The following is an 18,206-nucleotide window of genomic DNA, read 5'->3' on the forward strand; positions in this document are numbered from 1 at the left end:
AATACATAATGTCAGCTTTTGACATTATATGGTGGATGGTTTTTCACGATTTCTGCATCTTGTCTTTCCTTCCCCTGAGCTGACCAAGCCTCTCAGGCAATTAAAGAGAATCACTGGGGGGGGGGGGGGATGGTGAGGGAGAGAGAGAGAGAGAGAGGGAGAGATAGAGAGAGCGGGAGAGAGAGAGAGAGAGAGAGAGCGAGAGAGAGAGAGAGAGATGGTAGGAACAGTTCCATTCATGTAGCAGCAGGATGGTTGTCATCAGAGAGAGGCTCATGGTGCCAGCTCACTGCCGTGTCTGTGGATGCTGGCAGCGGCAGCAGTAACGAGGGAAGAAAAAATAGGCCGAGACACCAGCAATAATCCTGCCTTCAAAAGATCCAGATGGCTAACCTTTCAGTCAAAATATTGTTTTTGGAGGGAGGTGTTCAGACTCCCACCTCTCTCTCTCTCTATCGCTCACTCTTTCACTCTTTCTCTCTCTCTCTCTCTCTCTCTCTCTCTCTCTCTCTCTCTCTCTCTCTCTCTCTCTCTCTCTCTCTCTCTCTCTCTCTCTCTCTCTCTCTCTTATGCGTGCTGTGCTTTATTAGATCTTAGGGCCCTCCTGAAAAACAAATACTACTCATCAAAATGTTCCGGAGCCATTTGGCTTTAAGAGGGGCCGTGGACAGTGTGTGTGATGTGCGTGTGTGCATGTGTGTGTGTGAGAGAGAGAGAGAGAGAGAGAAAGAAAGAGAGAAAGAGAGAGGGTAGGGTGAGTGTGCTGGGTGTGCTGAGGGAATGTACGCTCCCCTGGGCTGGACACACACAGAGCGACTCTGTGTTGAGAAGAGGGCCGAGTCACTGGTCCTGCCACTCAGCACCAGGGTTAAAACACACACACACACACACAAAGTTTTGCATACTCACAAGGAAACTATTCCTCACCATTGTTAAAAAGACTCATGAACATCAATTTCGTTTCCAAAAAACACAAATAATAATGTCAACTAGACTAATATCATTTTTTTTTGCAGTTTTTATAAATACATAGTTGCTCCCAAAACACTTATAATCGGTCAAATTTTAGGATGTGATTTAAAGTCACCACCAGGTTATATTGTGTTATACCGCATTAACCTAGCACTAACTGTGCTGTTGCAAAAACAGTTGTAAATCATGCTAGGCTTCACATAAATCTGTCAGTGGCTTCATCAGGATAATTAGTCCTAATTTGCTGTTGATGATTTAACTAAAATTCTAATTACTCATGAAACTAAAAGCAACAGCGTGCAGCGCTCTCCGGGGGGACAATGTTTTGGACTTCCTGTTGCTCTCGTGTTGCTCCCATAATGGTGGTGGACCTCGTGCTGAACTGGAGTTCATGGGCCCGTTTCCTACCCACACGCACACATGTATGCACACATGTACACAAACACATGAGTATAAAAACCACTCGTGCTCCCTCAGGCTTACACGCCCACCCGAAACAAAACCTGCTCTTTTCTCTCTCTCGCTCTCTGCACACACACACACACACATACACACACACACGCACACACACGTGTGCACACACAGGTCCAGTCAGCGTGCTGCGTCAGGTCGGCTCCTGCGGTCGAGGGCTGGGGCGTCTCGGCCGTCGCGTGCTGCCCCGCGCTCGCTCCAGCGGGGCCATGCAGACAGCCGGACTCCTGTATACAATCACCGCCGCCGTCCCTGCGACTGCGGGGCGAATCCCGGCCAGCACGGGACCAGTGACAGCTGGAGCTATCGGGCACTCCACAGTCCCTGCCCAAAAACAAGATCAGGGAGAGAGAGAGAGACAGAGAGAGAGCAGGGGCCTTTAACATCCTCCAGGCTTGAACCATGGACAGTGCGATTCAAGGGCAAATGTTAAAGAGAGGCAGAGGAGAGGAGGAGGGCGAGGCAGTAAAAGAGGCAGAATTAGAGATTTGCCTGGAGTTCAACATGCAGAGAGGCTATGTCATTAGCAAGAAATGGGACAGAAAGAGGGGAAGAAAGAGAAACGGAGGACCTACAGGAAGACCAGAGGACCATTTTCCCAAATTCACTTCTACCAATCACAACGTTATGGGATAGAAGAAAGACCTGGGATGAGGGAATTGTTGGAGCGTGCCATCATTTTGCTAGTTTCTTCCAACAGTCGGCTCATTTCAGCTAATTGATGTTTGGCCATTGTGCTGTCCACGGACTTCCGCGGTGGCCCTGTTGCTGTCTACAGCTGTGTTCCATCCCTTCTGTTATTGCAGTAACTAGGCACTTTCCCTGCTTTTTGTCACTTCACACCAATTATATTCCCATTATGCCCCTGTAACACTAGCCACCTTTAACAATGATTCCGTCATACTAAAACAAACCAACAAGCGGCCTGAAATCCCTTGGATACTGTAAATACTATTACAGGGTCAATACAAATGGGATGGTACAAAGAGAATGGGATTTCCTGAACCCTTCGGGAATTCTCTTTTGATGCGGGAAAGGTGATTCTGCTATTTCAGGGAAAGCTGGACCTTAATTAATTCCTTCAGAAAAGACCAGATGAGACCAGTGATAGGAAAAAGTGTTAAAGTGCGGGTTTTCAAGGGTAAACAAACAACAGCCGATCAATGCGACATTCGATATTCTGTGGTTGCGAAACTCACATACCGAAAGCACCCGAAAATAACTTCATCGTCACTCTGCAGTTAAAGAATGCAATTGGACTCAACTAATGCTATCTATCTTTTTTAGAACGCGTGTTTTCACAGAACACAGCAAAAGAAAAAAACACACCCCTCTCCTAGCTGGGATGCATTCACAAAAACCTGACTTTATGATATTTTTTTTTAATATTTTATGATTTTAAGTCCTTTCTCGTAAATTGTGTGGAAGAGTGAATAGGAGGGCCATCAGTAATCCTTGGCACGGATTCCAGCAACGACAAAGGTCCGGATGTCAGCGACACCTCTGAAAAACTAAAAATATCCTCGGGCCTGGAGTGACAGGAGCAGGTGGAGAATGGGCGCTGCCAAATACTTCCACCTCAGGACCCCAAATCCCACAGGTCCCTTTTTTTGGTGGGGGGGGGGTGTTTTTCACGGTGCAGGGTGGCGGAGGGGGGGGTGTGTTACGCGTTTGATGTACAAGTCTGCGCATAACGTCCCGTTCAGAGGTGAAAAGGATCAAGGGGACGCAGCACAACTCAAATCAGGCGTCACTCTTCCAAGCCAGCTGGTCTGGCTTAGTCAATGCGGGCCATTTCCTTGCATGTGTTATACACGGTTAGTTTTCTCTATAGACCAGAAAGAGCTTGAAAAACTTGGGCCACAGCAGGCACTGGAGGGTGTGACTTCCTGGGGAAGCCTGAAAACGGCACAGGTAAGTTTCACTCTCCCAGATCTTCTTTTTCTCCTGTTTAGTGATGAACTGAGAACTGTGTCCGTGGAAACTTCAGGTATTGTACCACAGTTAGACGACTGAACACACGGGGGTCGTTATGCTGAACATGGCTGTTGGTCTTCTGTTGTTTAAGTGTCTTTCGTTGTTGGAATTATACCACACACAGCACATTTCCTTTAAATATACTGAAGTAACTGACAGAAAATATCATCATGAATTTATAATGATGTTACAAAAAAAATACAATAAATACATCAATTTAAACATTGATTCTGATATTACAATTCTGATATTACAACATCCCAGGTATTTTTGTTGTCTTTTCAGTTGACTTTTCAGTATATTGGTATATTGGTATATTCAGTATATTGGTTAGTTGCTGATTGGTATCTAGCTTCAGTATAGCATACTGATTTCTTACGAGTCATCTTTGCTTTACTGTGGTGCCACCTTAAGTGACTATGGCAATATCAGTAATACCTTATCTTACAAGTACTCTTGCTTAAATGCGAGAACACTAGATGAAGCAGAAAATAACACAAAATGCTGTGGAGTTCAGTGATGAGCCATCACACTGGTGCACTTTGTTAAGGAAATCTTACTTATGAGTACAGTTTTGATTCTGATGTTCCAGATATATGTTCTGGTTAGATTTGTGTTTCTTGTTTTGAGCAAAATTACTTTGTAGGACGTTTTAAAACATTAGAAAGGACTTCCAGTTCTTTAAAAATATGGATATTAACTGAGTTTCTGTTTTTTCATATAGTATCATTAGACAAACTTAAATGTTGCACTGTCAACACTTGCAGAGTTACATGATGCTAAAATTTATAACTCAAGTATGACTTAGTATGACTTAAGATACTAATTAAATCTATCTAATACCATTTTGGGGCAAACCTTTTTGCAGTTAAATGAACAAATCAGTGCGACAGTTATGACGTTTGTGAAGTTGATGATTGCCACAATTTTAAAAAAATGATTTGGTTTCTTCTCATGAGGAATATTGTGTAATGAAACCTCATCATTACTCAGCAGTACCTGTATATAGAAACTGTGAAAAAATCGTCAAAATTAAAAATTATGACTAGACACAATCAGGCAAAACTGAATTGGACTGCGACGAATTATGACATAAATTAATCATCCGAAAAGCAAACCCTCCCCCTCCTCCCCTGGCCCAGCTCCCACCTACCCTCCCTCTACCCCTGGGTACATGTACTTTATGTACAACTATAATTCTGAGGCAGCATTTTCGGAGGAAATGCCGCTGACAAGCTCTCTGTCATCTAATCCCCCTCTTCCTGGGTGTTCAGGCACTGCTGTATGCCCCCCCGATCCGCCCCTAGGAGACCAAGCCAGTGCAACTATGACCCAGTTTACAAAAGCTCCCTAGCTCCTCATTTGAAAACTCAACACCACCTCACCACCACCACCACCAACGCTCAGATGCCGAAAATCCCAACCTCAGATCGGCAAAAGCGTTGTTTTCTCAGGGAAGGAAAAAAAAGTGGTGGGGGCTTTGCTACCTTCTCTCACCCCTTAGGGTCCTGTCCTGACACCTCGAGAAAATCTGTGTGTGCCTCACCTTTTTCATTGGCTAAAATCACACAGTAATCCCATGTGTGAAATCTGCAACACCCAAGAATGATGCAGCTGCTTTGCTAAACAATGACTCTGACATTGTTCTAGCGTCTCCTTCAGATCCTTTGCCGCTGACTGGTCAGCTTGGACAACTTAGGCCTTCAGTGATTGGGTCAAGTTTCGCAGCACAACACTTGCATTCATAACTATGGGATATAACCTGGTCTGTTTGCATAAATGCGTGTATTAAACATTAAACCCCATGGTCGAAACACACACAGCAGAGATGAACCCACCATGTCTATTTATATTAATCAGAGCTGGCATGTGGGTTTTGCAGTAGTTACCAGCGCTATGTTGCATATTGCAGATCCAGATGCTACATTCTTAGGTTACATGGCCCATATTATTGTCTGTTAAAGGAGCATTTCATAGTTAAAACAAATTTTCAGTGAGCCATGACATATTAAACACATGGAAACAGTTTCATTTCTGAAGCATGGAAAAGAAGAAATATCTTTGTTCCATTGTAATTGCTTTCAGTTACAGGCCAATCTCTCTCTCTCTCTTGCTCTCTCTCTCTCTCTTCATCTGATTGCCTCTCAGACACTCTGCCTTCTTCTTCTTTCCTATTCTCCTTTTCATAATTTAATTCTAATATTCCACATCAGGGGTGCAGTCTGGGTTCCCTCTTGTTCTTTCTTTGTGTCTTTCCTTCTTTCTCTTTCTTTTGTCATTTTCTCTCTCCGCCTTTCCCGCTTCATTCTCCCCACTTGGCCTCCTTGGAGAGGACGCTGCGACTGCGCTGCCGAGAATCTACAAAACACAGGCGCAACGCCGCCGGTTTGAACTCGCGCTAATCTCTGTCGCATGCCTCCCGCCTGATCGTGTTTGGATAAGAACGTGTCTGGGGCGATGCGCCGCGCACAGAGAGGTTTATAGCATGGAGCCCTTCCGCGATGCGGCGCTGCGCGAGGGGCCGCGTACGACAACATGGTCAGGGCGAGCCCCTATACGTCCGTATTCACCGTCGGAGAATGATGTGGGAGGAGAGACTGAATGTTCCAAGGGGCGGAAGGCCTCAGATGGCTTTCAGCTGGGGTGAGAGGATTGCGCGGCAAAGCACGACTCAGGTTTATTTGGACAGCGCATGACGCGCTTTAACGGGGGAAAAAAACAAATTCCATGGATGTTTATTGGAATGGGCGTGAAAAATGCAACTCTTTGGAAGGAAAACATAAGCAGTCATCAGAATGTCCAGGACGTTCAGACATGTCCAGAACGTGGATCCAATGAAGTGCCGTGAAACGCTCTCAGATGTGTACTATGCCCTGCGCGGGTGCGTGCTGTGATATTCAGAGCCATGAAAGGCCCCGTAGTTCACATGATAAACGTAGCAGCCTGAGGGCCTCACCCTGGGCACCGAGGGCTGCACTACAGCTGGTCTCTCAGGTGTCAAGCCTAGTCAGGACATACAGGGCTCAGGGTGAGAGGAGCTACATGTCAACACAGACACACAGTCTGCTGTAGTCTGAATTATTCAACAGGGAGGAGAAAGAGAGAGAGAGAGAGAGAGAGAGAGAGAGAGAGAGAGTCAGGGAGAGAGAGAAGGTGAGGGAGTTTTCTTTCCCACCTGAAGGGTGTTGGGAGCAGCAGGGTTAATGGAGCACAATAGCTCCAGTGAAGAGCGTTTGCCCTCCTGTACTGGATTCTACCGCTGTGCTTTCGTGGCCTGTCTAAAGAAACACCCAGAAACCCGAGCACGAGGCCGACACATAAAGTTTAGGGGACTGGAGATAAGTCATTACAAAGAGGTGAAAATAAAGAGGGGATGCTTTAAAAAAATACAAATGCACTCTGACTCTAATCCCAATGTCAGATAACTGAAAAGAAGACTAAATTGCTAAAGCCTCAAACAAGCTTATATGATTGACTCAACACAGTGCCTTGGCCTTACAGCGGTCTAATTTTATAGTATGATTATTGTCCGTGCTGTCTGCTTTAGTAAGTGGGGTATGGTCAGTTTAGTCTATTTGTCCGACACGTAGGTTTTTCCACTGCTTGTCCATAATACACAACATCTGTCAGACAAGAGCTTAGGAAACGCCGGTCAGCACCCCAAAGTCTAGAGACAGCAAACTGTGGCATGCTGGCATCTTTTTTAGTGCCACTGTAAAGAAGAAGAAAAAAAAAGAAGAGTAAAAAAAACAATAAAATAATGGTGTGGATCTCACTGAGGTTATGAGCAAGTTAGTTTCCATCCACAAAAAAAATCAGAATCAATTTTTTTTTCTTTCTCATGTGAGGCAATATTGAGACAAAGGGAACTTTGAGCCTAAGGCTAAAATATACAAAGAAAACTACAGTACTGCCCTACAGAGAAGGAGAGGAACTTGGGAAGTTGTGACAACTTTCTCCGCGAGCTTTTGTGCGCCCAGCAGAACTGGACAATTGTTATCTTGTCGCCATGATACAACTAAGCACTGCTTTTGACTTGAGTCTTCATTTCATGGAATCAACGCGATTGCTCTACACTGAAACAAGTCTAAGATGTTTCCCCTTTGTCTCAACTTTAGACACTGTGTACAGTGTTTTCGGTGTATTTTAGCTTGCTTGCGCTTTCATGGATTTTTTTAAAGAAGGGAGAAATCTTGGAGAGCATTGCATATACAACATCACTTTTCTAGTTCTAAATGAAATACTCAGTGAATGAGCTACAGAAACAGAACAAACAGCTGAACACATCCAAGAATTGAAGAATTAGCCCACTGTTAAGGACAATACACTAGTCAACTGTCAACAAGGTGCTAGAAAGTCAGCAATCGATACAATCGGATTAATTAAACATCAGTAACCAAGAATGGAACAGCCATGAGGCAGTTTTGAGAGGGTATGGAGAGAGTGTCCAACACGGAGAACTTCAGATACATTTGCCTGACAAACTCAGACATTAAGTCTCCATAAACACTGCAATCATCGTGACCTCCTTTTGCACTTTAGAGATAAGCTGGAAATAGACATGCACCGAGCTACCATCTGGACCAAAGTTAAGGTGAACTCAGCATGAAAGTTAAGTTAATTAAACCATATCATGAACAAAAAATTACCTTAAAATAATAAAATGTATAAATGGTCTATTATCATAAAGTAAAATAGATATTTTTCTTTTTTTTATTAATCATTGTAGAAGATATTTAATAAGATAACACATGTACAATAATGGGATACAGTTTATTTGACACTGGTCATCCAATATTAGACCCTTGTTAAACATTTCTCAGTTGAAAACAAACCTCTATTCACTTTTGACTCATAAGATCTGTCTTGTAGGTGTATTTTTTATAGTAATTGGAATGTATTCCAGATTCTGAAAATTGGCAAACCCATTTTCATATTAAGTCTCAAAAACCACAGATTTTAGATGCACCATTTCCTAAATACAACTATTCAGAGTCATTATAAGCCAAGGTGAAAGCAGTTAATTCACTGTGTTCAAGAAAACCATATATATATTTTACATTACTGACCAGAGCTTCTCACAAGCAGTCTAAGCCTTTGTTTCTTATGTTTATGAGGGCAACATTTCCCACACTGCCATTTTGTTTTTGTGAAACTCCTGACTCTGGGTTTTTGGGTCCTCAACTAAAATTGAATGAAGGCAGTTCAGGGTAAAACATTTTAAAGCACAGTTTTGCACTTCAAAACTATCAGGGATGACTTGCTGAATTGTAGGCATGCAAGAATGAATATTTCTGCACATGATAATTTATAGTAGAGTGTCCTATTATCCTTGAAGGTCATTATTCTATTTATTTAAATAAATAATCAAATAAGATCAGTTTTACTTTTAGCATTTTAGTACTATGTGTTCTATGTAGACGACTTAAATTATGGCCCACATTAGTTAAATTACCGTCTAATTGGTTCACCAGTTAGAAAAAGTCACTCTAAAGTTATTCTCCATGATGGACAAGATTGTTTCATCTATGAAAAAGCTCTAGAGCGCCCCTGGTGGCAGAGAAGTATATCACGCCCCCTTTCATATGTTTCAACTTATTTAGCAAGTCCCATATGAGAAAGCCCACAAAAGATACCATGTGTAGAGCCTAGCCTAATAACAAGTCTAAACTTCTTTAAATCATGCTGTGTGTGTGTGTGTGTGTGTGTGTGTGTGTGTGTGTGTGTGTGTGTGTTTCATCATTTGGTATATCTTCATAGTGGCAGGGTCTTAGGGTGAGTGGGACAAAGCACAGGTGCGTTGACAAGGGAGATAAAGACTTCAGCATTGTTGAGTTAACTAGAACACCACGAGCCTTTTTTCCAGTGCCTGGTTTCACCACTGAAACGGGAGCGGCGACCCGAACAAAGCGCCGTGCCGCTCATGGTTCATCCATAATGAATCAAAGGTGCGCCATAGATGTGCTGTTTGCCCAGCAGAACATGCAAATTACCAAATTTGCCCCATACGAGTCAACCCTCTACTGCCGGCGCTCCTCCAACCACACTGTGAGCCTGAGACAACCACAGTGCTGAAAGTAGTTTGCGACTCTTCAACAGAAGTGTAAGGAAGCCTCAGAGCGAGAGATAGCATCGGTTATGAGCCGTGCACTTCAGCCAGTACACGGGTTTGTTCCACAGCTTTTTTATTGGCGCCAAAGGTGACGTGAGTTTCAGCATGTGCTCAGCTGAGATTCATTACAACTGCAGGTTGCTAATGCCCACAGAAAAGCTACAAAAACAAGAAATTGTTTAATTACACTCCAGGTTGAGACTGGAGAGTCAGACCATAGTAGAACTATAGTACTATAGTATGTTATTTCTCTATGAATGGATTTTTAGTTCTTATGCTGCATAAGTTTCATATAATATTGTTTTGATATTAATTATGTATAGATATTTTGATATTCTCAGAGGTACATTTATAAACTTTATCTCAATAGGAAAACACTACCACTCCCCAACACACACACAAACATATTGATATTTTTTGCAGCAAAAATGTCTGCTTAGAGAATCTATCTATCTATCTATCTATCTATCTATCTATCTATCTATCTATCTATCTATCTATCTATCTATCTATCTATCTATCTATCTATCTATCTATCTATCTATCTATCTATCTATCTATCTATCAGAGCTAAAGGATAGATATATGAAAAGAGGAGAGTACAAGAGATGTAATGTGAGCGAAGGCAAGGGAGGAAAGAAGACATGATATGAGAACAAGTGAGGAGGGAAGAGAGAGAGAGAGAGAGAGAGAGAGAGAAAGAGATGTGTTATGGCTTTAGAAAAAGCCCTAACCTCAGTGCTTAGACTGCTCAGTGTGAAGGCTCTGTGGTAGGGTTTGAGCACTTGACAACATTATCAACTATGACAGGCAGATTGCTTTTTACTTGAGCAGATTTTACACACACACACACACACACACACACACACACACACACACACACACATACACACACACACACAGTACAAACACGCACTTGACAATTTTTGTTTGCCAAGAAAAATGCTCCGATGTTTATCGTGTTCTAAAGGAAATGGGAGCCTTGTCCCTCTTTCTTCCGCTAACAAAACCCATTTAGAAGAACGATGCTAATAAGACACGCGTTGTGTGTAACTACCAGTCTGCTGAGGAGAAAACAATACAGGCAACACCGCTGTCAGCCGCTAACACTGGGTTATCTGCTCACAGCTGCTCCAGACAAACAACAAAACGCTGGTAGACAAAAGCCCATGAAGAATTACTTTTACCAACACATCCTTAAGGATATGTATACAAGGTGACATTCAATCTAAGTAATCGCTATAACGTACCATTTTCTTTTTCACATCTGTGTCAGTATATGCATTTTAGGTTTGTAGTGTAAAGGTTTTTTTGTGTTCGGCTGATCCACATATCGTCGTCCACATGCAGGAACTGTAGTGTGTAAAGGACTTCTATATAGCACTATATAGGGCTCGTGAATAGTTTTCACTGTAGCAAGCAAACCTGAATCTCAGTATATGGATCCGGGCGTATGCAGAGCAGAGGGTGTTCTTAGGATGTTCTCGTCACAGATGGTTATTGTTCGTTGTATTCTTTGACTCCTGCTGAAGATTCTTTGACTCCTGAAGCATGGGACAAGTGAGATCAGTGATCTAATAGGGCTAACGCATTAGCTTACCAAAGATCCTACATTCCGTAGGGTGGTAACAAGAAATGCCATGTTGGCCAGTGAGTCAGACGTAAATATGTCAACAGTGTGCCCAGAAAACCACCATGTAAACAGAAGCTCCTGGGCCTGACCACAATAGTCTGACTAGACTCAAGACCCGGGCAGGGAGAGAAGAAGGGAGAAGAGGACTCGTGCATATCCATTCTCACTGAGTGAGAGAACTGAAGGACAGTGAGATCCAGTGCCATTGGTGTGAACGTGTCCAAAATTATCTTTTTGAATAATAATAATAATAATAATAATAAAATTCCATATGATGTGAGTTGTAAATGTGGTCAGAGGACAGGAATTAGGAAGTATTACTGCTATTGCTAATAGGAAGTTGGACGCATTTATTCCTCATCTGCTAAAATTATTTTGCATGACATGTAGTACAATTGTCATGTCTCATCTGGAAATGATGGGAAGTGACTACATACATGTACAAGCAACGTATTCGAAGCTAATGATGCTCTTAAAGGTGCATGTAACCCATGGGTAACTTTGACTCAAGGCCTGTTGAAGCCAGTGGTAGCCAGGTATGTCAAATCCAGGGCCCTGCAAATGTAACACAAGATTTGTTCTTGCTCCTGTGTCTTCCACACAACTTCCCCCTGTATCCCGTTCACCGTGTGCATATGCATGAGATAACAACCATATTTGCATATTCAATTATTCCTCTTGTAGCACTCTCCTCCTGAAAAGCGTCCCAAGCAGCAGACGTCGCTGGGATGGCGAATACATATCGCGGGGCTTTCATCTCGCGCCTTCGCCTCTCTCTCCGTCTCCCTTTCCTCGTCCTCCTCCCCCACCAGGTGCCAACCAAGACAACCGAGAGAGCGCGCTGAAATTCAAGAGGGCTTTCCCCGGTGAAGCCTGGCAAGGCTGCATGCTGTAGCGTGAAACGCTGGAGGAGGCAGCGCATGAGCCTGAAGGCCCGGTGAACGTGGTGGGTGAGACGCGCACGCAGTCAGCGCTTTTCAAACTTGCTGGAGAAGTCGCCTAACAACTTCTTCTACATCATCGGCCGCGCGCTCGCTGCTCGCACGACCGAAGGCTGTTTCAATAGTCGCGCACCGCTCGGGCCTTCAGCTCGCCCTCAAAGTCACTTTGAGCGCGCGTCAGAAACTGGGGTGGGAATGATGTCAGAGTTCTGAAACCGTCGCACAGTGCTGGAGCTGCCAGAACCGCAATCGTATTGATCTCAGTGCGAGAGGAGAGGGAGAGAGCGGTTCGGAAGATCAACATGTCCTAAGACCCAGAGGTGGAAGCCCACAGAAACTGAGGGCAGCAGGTCCGGCTGCAGTCTGTGAAGCAGATTAGTAGGCTTAATGCGTCTGCCTAATGAGTTGATGTTCTACCTTCTTATTCCGGCTTGCCTGACATTGCATTCCTGCAAGAACATGGTCGTTCTGTGCCGAAGCTGGGTGTACTAATGCAACATTTCTATGAAGAAATATAGAATCAGATGTCAGTGCTGTGGGATCTGAGAGGGAACTGAAAGAACTACTATAATGATAGTTTCTGTTCTCTTGTCATCCCTCACACATGGATTCGTTGAATTAGTGTTAGCTAACTTTCTAAGAGGAGTCCTACAGTGCCTGTTAATTAACGTCAGTGGGACTTGTTCATAGGTGCCTCCTTGCGAGCCGAACAAATGTTTTTGAGTCACGGGGTGTAATTTGTTCATGTTTGGTATCTGTGTTAGTTGCTGTCGAAAGAGATAAGGAAGACCTTTTGGAAAATGAGTGCACGAGGATCTTACGAACACACTAAAAGCACAATATAAACAAGAAACCTATACACATCATTCAAAAGTTCTAAATCTAGACGAACCAAAGTATTAATGTTAATAAAATTGCATTAAAAAAACATTTAACAGCAACATTAGCAGCAACAACAAAAAACGAACTCAATACTCCTCCTCCTACTAAAAATAAAAATAACAAAAACGAATGCTCACATTTCTTATGTAGTATTATTCTGTCAACTTACTGCTCATTAAATGAAAACCCAAACTTTTCAAAAAGAATTCGGCAAATATGGCTGTCAGTTCTTTAGCTTACGAGACAGAGCTTGCAAAACCGCTCGCAAAATTGAGCTAAAAGTTTCGCGCGCCGGTCCCCGTGGCCTTGTGCTGTTTTAAAATCACACACACACAAAAAATGGTGCGCCCGGACAAGGCTCCATGCTGTCGTTCCACTTAATCAGGTAGGAGATAGGTCTAATAATGCATTAGTGCAACGTTTCTTTCATTAAAATCCTTGAGTGATCTGAGCCCGCCCTCCCCCCATCCCCTTCAAGAGTAAACCCGATTATTTCTCCCCGCGTTGAGAGGGCGAGGGAGAGACACGGCTCGGATTGTGGGAGAGAACTGGAGCAGACCTCAACATCCTCAGCTGCAGCCTCTCGCGGCTGCATCATTCCTCCCGGTAGCTCGAGAGACCGCGCAAGACCGAGCGCTGCCTTCAAGCCTTTTAAAAAACGCACCGCCGGACGCCAGAGTCCTGACGTTTTTGTTGACCATTTAGAAAGCGACATTTGCCGGCGTAGTGTTGTTGTGTGTGTGGTTTTTTTTTTTTTTTTTTGAGTTTCATTTCTGCCGTGGAGGATTGTACGAAGCTGCGAAGTCCAGCCCGGCTTTCTGACGGCTTTCTCCGTTCTGTCATTCGGCAGGACAGCAACTCCAGCGGTAGCTCGCGCTCACCGGACATCTTTCGTGCATAATGAAGTAAGTGCCCTAACACTATTATAGTCAATGTTATGTGCAATTGATAGTCTGTCAGATTAACAACAATGCGCCGAATAAAAATTTTCTAGTTAGGCTGTTCCCGAGATCATGGCGAAGACTGTTAAATAGACTATAGTGTGTCACTTCCAAGAAAGTTGTATCCTCACTTGACATAACCGTTACATTTCATCTTCAGCAGAACTGCAATATCGCTACATTAGTGTTCAAAGACAAATAACAACTTATTACACTTCAGACATTCACTTGGGTTGCTTTGTTGTTGTTGTTGTTTTTTTTGTTTTTTGTTTTTTGTTCCAAGAGCTTTGACCTTGTAGTTCTACGTTCTCGTTATAATACTACGTGGTTTAAAATCTGTGTTAAAGCCATATACGGGACTGCGCAGTGTATAGAAGGATAAACGTACTTAAAGCACTTTTGCTTGGCGTAAATGTTAATATGAATAAGAACAGTGGTTTAGCGCTATGGTGCGACCCGTAATCTGTTGAGGTCACAGCTCAAACTGTTAACCAGTATTAATATGCTGGTGTTATAAGCCTTCGACAGTTTTTTTTTCTACACTTCAATTAGCCTAGATTTTAACTTTACATATTGTGTAAAGTGTTTTGGCATTAATTGCCAGACTGAAAACTCGAACCTATTTGATTATAAATTCTTTAATTTGTTTTAACAGCAGTTGCCTGAAAGAAATGTTAACGTCAGATGTGATTGAGAGTGTTTTAAAAAAAGTATTAGAAATAAATTTCATAAAGCAAGGAAATATGTATAGAACTTAAAACAATTTTAAATTTTAAGTCTTTGGTTTATGGTAGTTTTAGGGTAACCAACAAACAAAGATATGATACCATATTTCATTGTTCCTTCTTTATTTTTAGAGTAAATAAGCTTTTTTTAAGAACGTACTTCAACACACTTCAAATGCTGCTGACCACTGACGAAACAAAGCTGTTAACTTTGATAGAAAAATTCTTGAGGATCTTTGACTGAGGGGAAAAGGCAGACAATAGTACTGCTGAGTGTAGTGAAACTCTTTTGTTTTCATTTTTACTGATCAGTGTAGTGTTCATTTCCTACGATATATGCCACATTTCTATGGATAAAAATGTACCACATTTTACTTTCATCCACATAAGAGGCTAATATAGCTATTTTTCCCCAGAACGGAGTGGTTTCAAAATTAACAATATTTGTTCATCTTGCGCATAACTCAAGGATTTTTGGCAAGGTTTTATTGCATTAATATCAGCCAATACTAAAGTACATCAAATGTCTTATTAGTCTAAGTAATTAAAGACTAATACAAATGTGGCTCATAAAAATAAAATTTCGGTTGGTCTTTGTAAGTTTTGATATACTTTTCTGAGTATTCGAGAACAACATTGCTTTTCATTTTCCTAATTAAACTGCAAAATATGACAGTGATTGATGCAATAATTATGATGGGTTTGTTAATATAATTTTGAAAGATAGTATCGATATGAAATGTGATTGTGAGAATGCTTTTGGGAGTCTGCATATCCACAGTGAAGCACTGTTCCACAGTAAGAACACGGTACATTTTACGTACACAATCTCAGTGAGGTGTATTTGATAAGAATTTTATTGACTAGATCATTGTGTATGTTGCTTGTTAAACTGTAGTTGTACTAATGAGTGGTTGTGTTAATTTTAGAACCAACAGTACTGTGTTTATTGTGTTTCTGCCTGTTTACAAGACATAAGTGACATCAGACACACTCAATCTGTGTAAATGTTCTCTCACATGCTAAATGTAATCAACGAAGCTCTCCTCTCTCTATATCCTCTGTGTGTGTGTGTGTGTGTGTGTGTGTGTGTGTGTGTGTGTGTGTGTGTGTGTGAGAGTCTGTATGTGTGTCTCACCTGTTGCTCCTTTGGGATTTAACATTTGGCTAATCTGCCCAGGAGGAAGGTGAACACACTTGCAAGTGAAAATGAAGATACATCGAGGGCTCAGTTATACATACATACAGATAGACAGACAGACAGACAGACAGACAGACAGACACATACACACACACACACACACACACACACACACACACACACACACACACACACACACACACACACACACACACGAGTCCTCCTCAAACCTGTCATCTCTGGGAAATCATTAGGGATTTGGCCTCTGCTGATTCACAAAACCAACAGTGACAACATGGCCTTACACGTCTCCCTATGAGCGGGATTAGTGCCACACGTGGCACTCTGATTGGCTCAAGGACCTAAACCGATTGTCAGGGGCATGTAGTGCCGCACTCTGTGTGTCTTACCTCTAGTTCTATAGGCGATGCTACAGGCTGGTGGGCACACCGCCATAAGAACTTGGGGCGGATCAGGTTTTAAACAATAAGAAAATAGAAAAACAAATCTTTAAACTATTTTACCTGGGAATTAAATTCTCAGAGAGAATCACAAAATGCTTCCTTTTTAAACCTAAAATAAAATAAATAATTAAACTATTTAACAGTACTTATTACTGTGCTTTGGTGTTCAACTTAGGAATTGTCCTAAATGCTAGTAAAAGATTTCTGGTGTTTAGAAGTATCAAAACGTATCAAAAATGTGTTCATTTGCAAATTTCAAGATCTAGTGGCAGAGAGGGAAGTAATTGTACTTTTACAACCAACAGGTAAGCAGCTTCCTGACTGCTTGTTTAATTTCTATGCACAAAGAGCGGCTCCAGAGTTGAGCGCTGCACGGCGGAGTAAGCGTGCTGGCTGAAGGAAGCGATCTTCACCCCCCGAGCTCCGAGCTGAGCTTACATTGCGCGCCGTGCCTTCGCTGTCTGATCCGCCTCTCTGCGGATGGCGAAGGCTTATTCCAAAACGTTCCAACTCCGAGACTGACTCCTATGTCTCAGTAAGCTCTCAGCGCAAGCAGGTGTTCGTGGATGCCTCGGACAAGGAGAAAAGGGGGAATTTTTAAAAAATCTTTTTTTAAATTATCATTAAAACTCTTGTCCTGCTGTCAACACAAAGATTAACAGATTTTAATCCCACCGTGGATTTCTCTCAAGATAAAGTCTGGGACTTTCCCTTCCTATGTCCTGTCTTTTGGTTCCTGGATTAGGAAAAGTGCACAGAACACCATCGTGAAGGAAGTGGGCTTGTAATCAGCCCTTGAATGGCAGCGGTGGAGCCTCAGTTGCGTAGTGCACGCAGGCCTGGCCCGTTTTTCTATAACAACTTTCACCTCTGCATCTGCCTCTGTCTAGTAATTAACGCCAACACCTGGCAAATTCTTTCCTGCCCTAACAGAGGGGAGCACAGGCTTTCGATGGCAGGATGATGATAGAATGCGTCCACCTTGTAACGGTTAAGCGTGCTGCAAAGAGATACTGTCGAATCGCGCCCCCACCCTCGTCACTGTTGAGCCTCCTCACCTAGTGTAGCTAGTGTCAGGGACTTCTCTGGAGCTGAGATGCCCGTGCGTAACGGAGCTGCCCGCTTGGGTGTGTAGGCTCCTCAATGTGTGTGTGTGAGTGTCTGTGTGGGAGTTGCGTGGGGGGGAGGGTGGCGGAATTTGGTACATTTTCATACCTCACTGCATTTAGATCTTTGTGGGGACCATGTGTGCTCCTGATGGTAGGCAAATATAAAAATCTTGACATTGCTGTGCCGTGTCATATCATGAAGTTCTTGGTCATGTTGGCCTGGTCCACACATGAGTTTTATTTTAAAAATTCAGGGAGCCAAAAGATTTCTTTTTGGTTACTGAGTAGAGGCAAAGGTGCAGACAGTGCATTGTGTAGCTCCAGTAATGAACATGTCAGTGCAAATACCCCAGAAGTATAGTTAAACAAGCCTGGATGTGTTTGTGGGTGTGTGTGTGTGTGTGTGTGTGTGTGTGTGTGTGTTTGTGTGTGTGTGTGTGCGCACACAGAGGAGAGCTGTGAAAGATGGAAGGAGGCTGTGTGATAGAAGAGGCAGCAGCGCACGTGCCCCCGCGCGTGCGTGTGTGTGTGTGTGTGTAAGTGCGTGTCTGTCCGAGTGCGTGTGCACGCATTTGAAAACAGTGAGCCTTTTCGTCCCACACAACCCACGCAGGCCCCTCTGAAAACTGGCACACTGAGAGATACCTCATTCCAAACAGCACCGTAACGCTCCACCGTAGCTAAAGGGAACTCCTGTTCCCCCCTCGGCCCTTTTTGTCGCACCCACACGCCGCGCTGGGTGGTCTGTCACTGAGACACAACCAGCCTCCCGGAACGCCAGAGCCCAAAGCTCCCGTCGTTCGGAGGCTCGCCGAGGCCGTGTGGAGAGAGAGGTGGC

General features: G+C 43.2%; 1 protein-coding gene across 11 annotated transcripts in view; it reads left to right on the plus strand.

Annotated features, from left to right (window-relative positions):
- Nucleotides 1-3,104: 3,104 nt before the first annotated feature.
- mef2cb (myocyte enhancer factor 2cb) overlaps nucleotides 3,105-18,206 on the plus strand; it is a 66,391-nt gene continuing 51,289 nt past the window's right edge. For 4 of the 11 annotated variants that reach the window (XM_035529721.1, XM_035529718.1, XM_027002848.2 and 1 more), the window contains exon 1: nucleotides 3,106-3,357. The gene's annotated coding sequence lies outside the window, so the exon portion shown is untranslated. Of the gene's footprint in view, nucleotides 3,358-13,838; nucleotides 13,894-18,206 lie in introns of all 11 variants that reach the window. The other 7 variants (XM_035529716.1, XM_035529714.1, XM_035529722.1 and 4 more) reach the window with 4 other exon arrangements.

This window comes from Electrophorus electricus, chromosome 9 (genome assembly GCF_013358815.1).
Source record: "Electrophorus electricus isolate fEleEle1 chromosome 9, fEleEle1.pri, whole genome shotgun sequence".
Classification (NCBI taxonomy): domain Eukaryota; kingdom Metazoa; phylum Chordata; class Actinopteri; order Gymnotiformes; family Gymnotidae; genus Electrophorus; species Electrophorus electricus.